Source organism: Bison bison, unplaced genomic scaffold, assembly GCF_000754665.1.
Source record: "Bison bison bison isolate TAMUID 2011002044 unplaced genomic scaffold, Bison_UMD1.0 scf7180017864143, whole genome shotgun sequence".
Lineage (NCBI taxonomy): Eukaryota > Metazoa > Chordata > Mammalia > Artiodactyla > Bovidae > Bison > Bison bison.
Window position 1 is genome coordinate 7,056,337 of NW_011494715.1, and position 10,471 is coordinate 7,066,807.

The 10,471-nt window shown below is 43.0% G+C and overlaps 1 long non-coding RNA gene across 1 annotated transcript in view; it reads right to left on the reverse strand.

The window, feature by feature from the left end:
• Window positions 1-2,455: 2,455 nt before the first annotated feature.
• Window positions 2,456-10,471, reverse strand: part of LOC104988840 — a 20,978-nt gene continuing 12,962 nt past the window's right edge. The window contains exons 2-3 of the long non-coding RNA XR_825290.1: window positions 4,221-4,470; window positions 2,456-2,982 (exon numbers count right to left, since the gene is read on the reverse strand). This is a non-coding gene — a long non-coding RNA (uncharacterized LOC104988840). The remainder of the gene's footprint in view (window positions 2,983-4,220; window positions 4,471-10,471) is intronic.

Genomic DNA, 10,471 nt, shown 5'->3' on the forward strand with positions numbered 1-10,471 from the left:
ACACTTTTGCCAGAGCTTCTCTGTTCAAACATAGCTTCCTTAGTGAGGCCTTGTCTGACCACCCTCTAAAACAGAAGTCACCTTTCCCCATCTCTCTCACACTCTATCCCCTTCAGTCTACTTTTTCTTCATAGCCTCATCACCACTTGATGTTATATAAGACACAGATGCTTATAGTCCTAGGATATAAGCTACTTGGGGCTTCCCTGGTGGCTCAGACGGTATAGCATCTGCCTGCAATGTGGGAGACCCGGGTTTGATCCGTGGGTCAGGAAGATCCCCTAGAGAAGGAAATGGCAACCCACTCCAGTACTCTTGCCTGGAAAATTCCATGGATGGAGTAGCCTGGTTGGATACAGTCCATGGGGTCGCAAAGAGTTGGACACGACTGAGCAACTTCACTTTTCACTTTTCATCAGCTACTTAGGATATAAACAACTTAAATTTGTCTCTTTTTTTCAATTCCATGTCCTTACATTGGCACCTATTAAACTGCGTGTGTGTGTACTCTGTCGTATCCAACTCTTTGAGACCCCAGGGACTGCAGCATGCCAGGCTTCTCTGTCCATGGGATTTTCCAGGCAAGAATACTGGAGTGGGTTGTCATTTCCTCCTTCAGGAGATCTTTCTGACTCAGGGATCAAACCCATGTCTCTTGCATCTCTTGCATTGGCAGGTAGGTTCTTTACCAGCTGAGCCACCAGAGAAGCCACATATTAGGTGCTCAATAAATATTTTTTTAGAATGAATGGATGAAGGTATGCATGGATAAATATAGGATCAGCCCTGCGGTGGGAACAGGTTCATTAGTCAGTATGCTTTCCACGGGGAAGACTGAATTCTGATTAACTTTCCATCTCAAAAATAAAATTTCAGGGAGGGGTTTCTGATGAGTGTAGGTTGACTAACAGGCTCATATCTTAGCAAAAGAACAGGATGCAAATCCCATGAGCTTCCCTAAAGAAGACACACTCCCAAAAGGAAACCAATTTTCAACAAATGGTAGCGGATTCTTGAGATACAGGTGAGGGAGCTCTGCCCCAGTGTGTGAACTTGTGCATAGAAGTGAAGTAACTTTCTGCTGCAGTAATTTGATACTCCCAGTAACCAAAACCCAAGTAACAGAAGCTTAGACATACAAGGGCTTATTTTTCAGGCATAATTAATCACTGAGAAGACAGTTGCTGCTACTGGATCTGGAGCAACAGAATCAGATCTAGGCTGGCATTTCTGGATCTTCTTAGCCTTTCCCTCATGGTCACAATATGGCAGCCATGTGTCCCAGATTCCTGCCTTCACACATCCTTCGAAGGAAGGAAGGAGGACAAATGACACTATGTTTTCTTCTGGTACGTCTCTCTCTAATCCTGGAAGGAAATATCCTTCCTAGGAGCTATCTGAGACTTTCCAATGTCTCCTTTTTGGCGAAACTGGAGGACTTGGGACGATGCTACTTAGACTTTCCAGTCTCTATGGTGAGAGTTGGACATTGAGAAGGGTGTTGGGTGGTCGACCAACACTGTCTGCTTGAGATCAAACAGCTAGAGGGTTAGGACTTGATTTAATTTGAAATTTCGTCTGGTGCCAAAGCCTATCTCTTGGGCTCTAGGCTAAATTGCCTCTTGGGAGGAAGATTTTGTTTTCCCTTTCATTTTGCTTTGCTTTGTTTTCAGATGCTGTCTAGGTAGCTAGACACAAGTGGCCATATATTACATGGATCTGTTGATATGGAAGGTCCAGAACTGGCAAATCTATAGAGACGGAAAGTAGATCATTGGTTGCCAGGGGCTGGGGTGGTTGCAGTGAATGGAGAGTGACTACTAAGGAGTACGGGGTTTGTTTTTAAGGTAATGAAGACATTTGAAATTTGATAGTGGTGTCAATTGCATAGTTCTGTGTATATACTAAAAATCACTGGATTGTACACTTTGAAATGGTGAATTTTATGGTGTGTGTGTTATAATCAAGCTGGTATTTAAAAAAAGATCAGTGCTGAACATATACTGTAGTCTTCATAACCCTCTTCATTAAAAAATATACCAGGCTCTGCAAAACATCACAATGCCCTACCCCTCTCCTGTCCTCTCAGAGGTCGTGTGGCTCTTCACCCCCGATGAGCTTCTCGGGTCCCACCTGTCTACTAACTCCCCTGCCCTCCTTCCACAGATCAGCACTCATTTCTCTCGTTCCTCTTAGGTCTTCTTTCTAGGTATTTTTCCATACGTACTCACACATGAAAAACAATTTATTTCCCTCGCACTCTCATGACCTCATTAAATTGCAAATTCCATGAGACGGTACTTGACATTATAGCTAATATTGTTTCTACATAGTAGTTGCTCATGTGTTGCTAAGTGGAGGGCCCGATTATAAAAATATTTGAGAAGGACTTTAAGAAGCTCTATGGCAATATTAGACCAGTTGCTTAGGATGGAAATTCTCAACCTGGGCTATGGTTTAAAAGCACTGGGTAGCTTTTCCAATGCTGGCACCTGGGGTCCGTGCCCAAAGATTCTGATTCCATTGGGATGGCGTCAAGGGTATTCAGCAAGGATTAGAACAGTGGTGTTCAACTGACAGTGATTTTGCCCCTGCCCAGGGCACACTTGGCAATGGCTGGAGCAGTCCTGGTCTGCGCAGCTCCGGGAGAGACATGTGCTCTCTCTTTGTGGACTGAGAGCGAGCAGGGATGCAGCTAGACGTCCTTCGGTGCCTGTGGCGCCTGCCGTGATAAACACACATCCACTCAAAGCGTCAGGGATTCTGAGGGGGTAATTCGGGGTTAGAGGAATCACAGAGGACTGGCCCGTTGCATCATCTGAGTTTAACTCTGGGGCAGGTGGTGGCAAGTAGAAATGCATGAACACTGTACCCAGATAGCCAAGTGGGTAACCACGGAGAGTCATAGCTGCAGTTTAACACGGCTTTGAGTTTGATCTCCTCACGTGTTCCATGGATCCACACCTTTGTCGATAAGCTCACCTGAAAGCAAGACAGAAGTTAGGTTGCTAAAATTCTTGTTATTTTTATAGGCATTCTACAGCTAAAAGCCATCAACTGTCAACCACGATGAGCAATTTCTGTTCAAAATGAAGAACTTCTGACAATTACCACGCGTCTTTATTCCTTCGGCATGTTTTCAGAATTATTGCTTTCATTATGGAGCAAAACTTGGGCCACAGCAACACACTCCGGAAAACAGCACGCCAGTCTTTGTTTTAAGAGGGGAGCAGTAGATAAGAACAACCAACCACAGGCTCAGGGGAGAAGTCTTTGTGGGCCTGAATTCAGTGAACGCCTGAATCGGATGCAGAGCACGCCAAAGCCACCGAAGCAACACATATCCTATACACCTTGGGATAAATGTTGACTCTGTGGATTTCTGTTTGTTTGTTTAAAACCAATCACTTGATATGTTCTCATCAGCTATGCGAGAGATTGCTATCATGGATAATGAAAACAAAATGACAGGCAGATAAATTTAGTTACTGTTTAAGAAATCTTGTAAGGTATTCTCAATAGTATAAAGATAAGGAAATCGCATAATTGAAAGAGCTGAAAACAGCATTAGCACGAGAGCATATAAGGAGAGCAAGGAAATCAATTGCAGAATGTAGGCAAGAGGCTCCGATAAGGCCGATTCTCCTTTCAGTGAAGAAAATTGCCCACTATCAAAGTCGGGCGGCCTAGCCTAGTGTTTTTCAACCTAGACTGCACAATCGAACCTCCTAGATAGCTTTAAAAGCTCGAATGTCCACGGTATATTCCAGACCAATGCAGTCTGAACCTCAGGGGTGGGATCAGGCAGCAGCATATTGTAAAGCTCCTCAGATGGCTCCAAGGAGCAGCCACATTTGAGACCCCCTATAGGAGAAGGCAATGGCACCCCACTCCAGTACTCTTGCCTGGAAAATCCCATGGATGGAGGAACCTGGTAGGCTGCAGTCGATGGGGTCACTAAGAGTAACACCGAGTGACTTCACTTTCACTTTTCACTTTCCTGCATTGGAGAAGGAAATGGCAACCCACTCCAGTGTTCTTGCCTGGAGGATCCCAGGAACGGGGGAGCCTGGTGGGCTGCCGTCTATGGGGTCACACAGAGTCAGCCACGACTGAAGCGACTTCGCAGCAGCAGCAGCAGCAGCAAGTACTGCTCCCCTCTCCCCACTAACGTGGGGATGCCTGTGGCACAGGGTGTCTTGGCTTGGCTCGGAACGTACCTTGTCGCACTTAAACCCTGGGCTATAGAAGCAGCTCCCTCAGTGAGGGTTGGTGGCAAAGGCAGGGGGACGGTGTTGTGAGCCCAATGGCAGAATTGTCCCATAGCAGCAGTGGCCATGGCACTGGGAGAATAGTGTCTCAACAAGAGTTAAAATTCCTCTGGAGTGACCTTGAAGTGGTTCCTCTGACATCACTTGGTTCCTGCTCATTTTTCCAGCCTTCTTGTCTTTGGGGGGACTTCCTGATTTCCTGCCAACAAATAAAACTTCTGCTAAGTTAACCAACCTTGGTTTCTGTTGCTTGGAGTCAAGAATGCTGATGGGTATATTTATTGAATGTTTTCCTTGAAATGGACAAATTTGAAAAAAAAAAAAACAAACCTGTTTTAGCTTCATCCTAAGATAATGGACTTCCCTGGTGTCCCAGCTGGTAAAGAATCTGCCTGCAATGCGGGAGACCTGGGTTTGATCCCTGGGTTGGGAAGATCCCCTGGAGGAGGGCATGGCAATCCACTCCAGTATTCTGGCCTGGAAAATTCCATGGACTGTATAGGCCATGGGATCACAAAGAGTCTGAGCAACTCACTTTAAGTAATGATATCTATGGAATCCCTTTAGATGTGTTAGTTTTAATCTTTCTGAATATATTACATTTCTATGTGCAAACATTCCCACTGTGGCTGATTTCAAACTTACCTGCACAATCTCAAATGACTTCGCAGGTTGCTAACAATTTGATAGTCAGCTTTCGTGAGCTGGGAAGACAAGGGAGAGGTGGCAGAGACCACGAGAGAGAGAGTTTCCTAAAAAATTCATCATTCTGTACCAGGATGATGAGGAATAGATGTGGGACAGACGAAGCCACAGATGCACCCTACTGAGAGTAAAGAAGCTTCAATTTATTTTGCTAAACACCTATTGAGATGTATTTCCATGAATGTGCTAGGAAGTAGGTTCTAGAAGAGAACTCACTGATCCGTCACCAAGTATTTATTATCCACCAAGGACAGAGCCTGCCTCAATCTGGGGGCACAGAAATGAACTCATCACCTAACGTGGAAAGCTGACATGTCACAATAGGTTGTAGAAGATATGGTAAGTGCTCTAATAGAGGACAGGTATTAGGGGGGCAACCGGCAGTCCCTGTTTGGGGAGCAAAGGACTATAGAAAGTTTCAGAGAGCAGGAATTATCTGTGCTGGTTTTAGAAGGATGCACGGGAACATGTCAGACAAAAGGGTGGGCACACCAGGCTAAGGGTTCGGGGTTTGCAGTCATAGGTATGAAATAGCTCCAAGTGATTTCAGGTGAACTCAGGTGGGACATGGGGCCGGGTCTTGCATGACGTGTTAAGGACGCTGCGCTGTGCTCCACTACCACCGAGAGCAGTCAAAGTGTTTCAAACAGGAAGAAAGGTCATGATCTGACTGGCATTCTAGAATGGCTGGGCATCTTTGTGGACTGATCCTAGAGGAGTGAATCTGAAAGCAAGGAGATCAGCAGGGATTTCAGTGAGAGAAGGTGGGAGGAGCAAGCGGGGGAAACAGTCAACTTGGTGGCCGACTGGCTGTTGAGGGGGAGGTGGACCCAGGAACTCACCCTTTCTGTCCAAGAGGACCTTTAACTAACCCTTTGGGAAGGACAGGAGTACATGCAGGAGAGAAACACAAAACCTACAGGCAAAGGAAGCAAGACCTTAGAAATAAAGTGCCTCACTGGTTTAATATTATCAACAAGGATGACTCATGATCAGGAAGAAGAGAGATCCACATTGCTTGGCACAATTCAGAAAAACTTATGAATGTGGCAGAGAGAGAAGGGTTCTGTTAATAATAGGGCTTGCACTGGTCAGAGTGAAGCAGATGCTGCAGTCAGGCCCCGTGCCCACCCTCTCCTCACTTCTGGGTCCAGGGCTCACGGGACGGCAGCAAGGTTCCACCTCCCCGCCCCGTGCCCTCTCTTTTTCCCTCTGGTTGGCTTCACTCGTAGACAGATGTACCCCCTTTAGCTGGAGAAAAAAAAAAGTCCCCCTTTTTCTGGAGAAATTTCAATTTTTGAGAGACTGCAAGTTTGAAAATATTTTTATTCCTAATAATTTGGCTAGTTATGAAATTACCAGAAAGAAATACTTTCACATTAGTGTTTTGAAGACATGTATTGTCTTCCGGGTTTCATCATGGCTACTGTGATGTGTGATGATACTTTTAAAATCTCTCTGCAAAATTTTTAGGATTTGAAATTTTATGATGATGTAACTTGGTGTGGACTTTTAATGTTCTTAGTATTTTCTCTTCATCATCTCTCTCTCTTTTTTTTTTCCCCCTTTGTTCTACTTTCTGGGAGAATTTTCACTATCATCTTCTAAACCACCATTTGAATTTTTAACTGTTGCACTCTATCCTTCAATTTCCAAAAGTTATTTATTGTTGTATGCACTTTATTCATAAAAGCTACAGCCCACTAAAGATATTTCAGAACATTTGATGATTTTTTCTTGCGTGCCACACAGTCTATTTCCTTAGAGCTCCTCCTTTCTCCCCTGTTTATTTACATGCCTGAATTTTATCGTAGAGGCTTTGCTCAAATACACGGTGATGCTTGAATGTTCATTTGTATTTTCAAGTAGGACTACCTGATGGCTCGGCAGCTGACACAGGAGACGCGGATTCGATCCCTGGGTTGGGACAATCCCCTGGAGAAGGAAATAGCAACCCACTGCAGTATTCTTGCCTGGGAAATCCTATGGACAGAGGAGCCTGGCAGGCTATAGTCCATGGGGTTGCAAAGAGTCCTAGGTTAATGAGAAGGTTCTGGAACCCAGTCAGTTATCACTTGGTTCATTCACTTGCCATCTTTCAAAATCTGGCTGACATTTCTCTCCTGTCATTGTCTGTTCTTCCACTCTCTTTCTTTGTCCTTGTGGAGTTTATAACTCCCGAGTCCCTTTACTGTCATGGTAGCAAGGTTTTGAGAAGGCGAGAAGATAAACGGGAGAATTCAACCCGCCATTTTAAACCGGAAGTCCTTTAATATACTTTCTATTAATGTTTAACATGTCCATCCATTCCCCTGCTCTCTCGACTGCTGCTGCAGACAGTCAGACACCTTGATTGAGCTGTCCTTGATGGCTTTGTTCAGGTTTTTTCCTGTTGAGTATTTCACAAGGTCAGAATCCACAGCGCTGAGGTCAGCTCCCCAAGAGCACAATCACAGGAGCTTTAGAAGAGCAACTTATTCCTTCTAACTCCTGCCGGTCACATCGTCACCCACTGTTTTCTAATGGAAACTGAGGGAAGGGGAAAATGGGGCACGATGGAAGAGACCCTACAGAGTTTTGTGACAGACCCTATACTCACACAAAAATGGCAAATGGGAGCCACAACATGCCTTTCCATTTTGCAGTTTTACTCTATCTTGAAATCCTTTTAATTTTCTGATAAATCCTTTTGAAAGATACTCATTCAAAAAATACTCCAACAGTGTAGAGGATCAACATAAACTTCCCTAGTCTTTCTCCTCTAATCCTGTACCCCATCCTTTACGCACTTGGTTTGTATCCTTCCCTTTGCATCCCTTAACACACACCTTTTTGCTTGTACTAGCATATGAGCACTCATTTATTCATTTAACAAGTAATTTTGGAGTCTCTCTTTTGTGCCAGGCATGGATATGGAGATGTAGGCAGTATGCTGGTGAGTGAGACAGGCCAAAGCCCTTCCCCTGTGGGAATCCACGCATGGTAGTGGACATGTACATCTCTAACCAGCCGACATACCTTATACCCACAGATGCACAGACGCCTGCTGGCTATATCACATACGGTGTTCTGTAAGCTCCTTTTTTTTTTTTCACTTATCATCCAGTATGTCTTTCCATCAGTACTATAGATCTTTATTATTTTTAATGTGTGGTATCTCATACAAATTGATTATTTAATAATAATCATTTAGTTTTCTTCCAATATTCTGCTGTTACAAACAATGGATCAACCATAAATTTTTGCAAATATTCCTCTATTGGTCAACCTTGAAGCATTTCTAGTTTTCTCTTTAAAAATCTTTAATCTTACAAACAACTTTCAAGATTGCCTTTGTACATTTAACTTTGTACCCCTGTGCAAGGATGTTGACCGTGTATGTTTCTATAAGGAGAACACTGGGGTCAGCTGGAACAGAATCACACATTTTGAAAGCTATTGCCAAGCTGCCCTAAAAAAGGGTGAATTTATTAAAACTTCCACTAGTGTGAAGGAGTGTGTCTGGTTCTGAAAAAGGTGGTTTTGATGCATATAGTGATTTTTTGCATTTCCTTAGTTATTTTAAATTTGAATGAGGCAGGACAGGGTGCTTCCAGAAACTGCCTGATTTATACCACATGAAATTTCTTATCAGACACCGCAGCACTTACTGCTCTCTCAAAGCAATGTGGACACTGAACTCTTATCATTTTCCTTCCACTAGATCTTGAACAAACAAGCTAAAGAGGCTTGGTCTCAGACCTATCTCTGAAGAAGTCATTTAATAAAAAAAAAAAAAAATTAAGAAAATCCCCCAACTATACATCTATGTATCATCTTCAATCACTTTTAATCCATAACAAAACGTTATCCTTCAGTTCTGATTTAGAAAAGCAAAGCAAACTTTATGTATAAGGTCATCTCTATCTACTCTCCCAATGAGACTTCTCAAAGATCTCTGTGCAGGGTGTGGCATGATTTGGTTATAAATGAATCTGCATTACTAAACATGAAAACCAAAGACATCCAAATGTGGTGCTTAGAACAGGCAATGTTAGACATCACGATGAACAATGGTCACTCACAGCAGCTTCCAGAAGTTATCTCCAATCGTCTACCTTCCTTTAGCTTAAGAGATTTTCTGTAGGGTTCACTCAAATCAGATCCTTGCTCTTTTAATCTAGTTCTAAGTACATGCAAATTGTGCTTGACTTAACCAAGCAACTCTGCTTTAATTTGCTGGCACGATGTGATGTGTAACCAAAATGGATTTCTGGGCTCATCAAACGTCTATGCTATATGGTTCAAAAGCAGAGTGACCTTTACAACTTGCATTGTGCACTGCAAATCTAAAACCAGAGTCCAAGATTGGAAATTCTCACACGATTTTCCTTTCATTAGAGGAGAAAACAGAATTCAGCCGGACACATGCACTAAAATTAGATTCTTAAATAAACAGCCAAGGTCTTAATAATTCATGCAAAGACGCAGGGTAAAAATGAGGAAAATAATTGAGCAATGGCAGACAAATACCCTGTCGTTTTGTACTGCCTCAAACTGCATCAGTACTGTATATCTCTGATATACAGGTTTATTAATGAAACAAAAAGGCATCTACTAGGGATAAATAATACATCATATGGAGTTCACACGTTCTATATAATAGAGATCAGTGACACCTGTCAGTTCATTCTAAATCAGGTCATGCGCACTTCACTCAGTCCACAGTTCGTCAGTCTCTGCTTTCTGCTTAATAGATGTTGTGGTTTGCTGTGCTTTACAAGAAAGAAACACTGTAGAGAGGAACCAGGTGAGATACAAAGGTAATTACAAAAAACCGGCACGGCTCACTCCTCCTCCACAAAGGCAGCCTAAACACTGATGTATTTGTACAGTGATCCTCACTAACGTGGGTTCAGCTTAGTGATTTACTGAAAGAAATCAGCAGCCCCAGTAAGAAATGAGGACGTTTTGCAAACCTTTTTTTTCTTTTCAATGCTACAAACCCATTAGGATATTTATGACTGTGGATGAAGAAGAATTAGCATCATTAACATGAAGAGGTTGTCAGGGGGGTTACACGAAGCCAGGGGTCACGGGATAGGGGGCAGGAAAGAAAGGCGCAATCCCAACTAAGACAGTAGATTGAATACAGGTTTCTAAAAAAACAGAAAACAATTAGTGGTATAACATAAACAGACATCATTAGCTGTAGTAATGTCTATGGCAAATAAATAACAGTTGAAAACAATAAAATTCCTGGTAATGTACTGTGTTGTAATATTGATGACAACATGTGGGAAGCCTCTGACAGCTGTTAAACAGATGTGGCAATTAGCAAACCTTATGGTCATGCCGGTAAGATTATTATGCAACACATTCTCCAGCAAAATTAGATGGTTTCTTTCTTTGTGTGGCTTTATCCACGTGGAGAGTGAGCTAGTCTAATGTTCCATTTAAGCAAAGTCGTTAGCTGATATCGCCTCAGCCACATACATATGCGAGTGTGTGTGCAT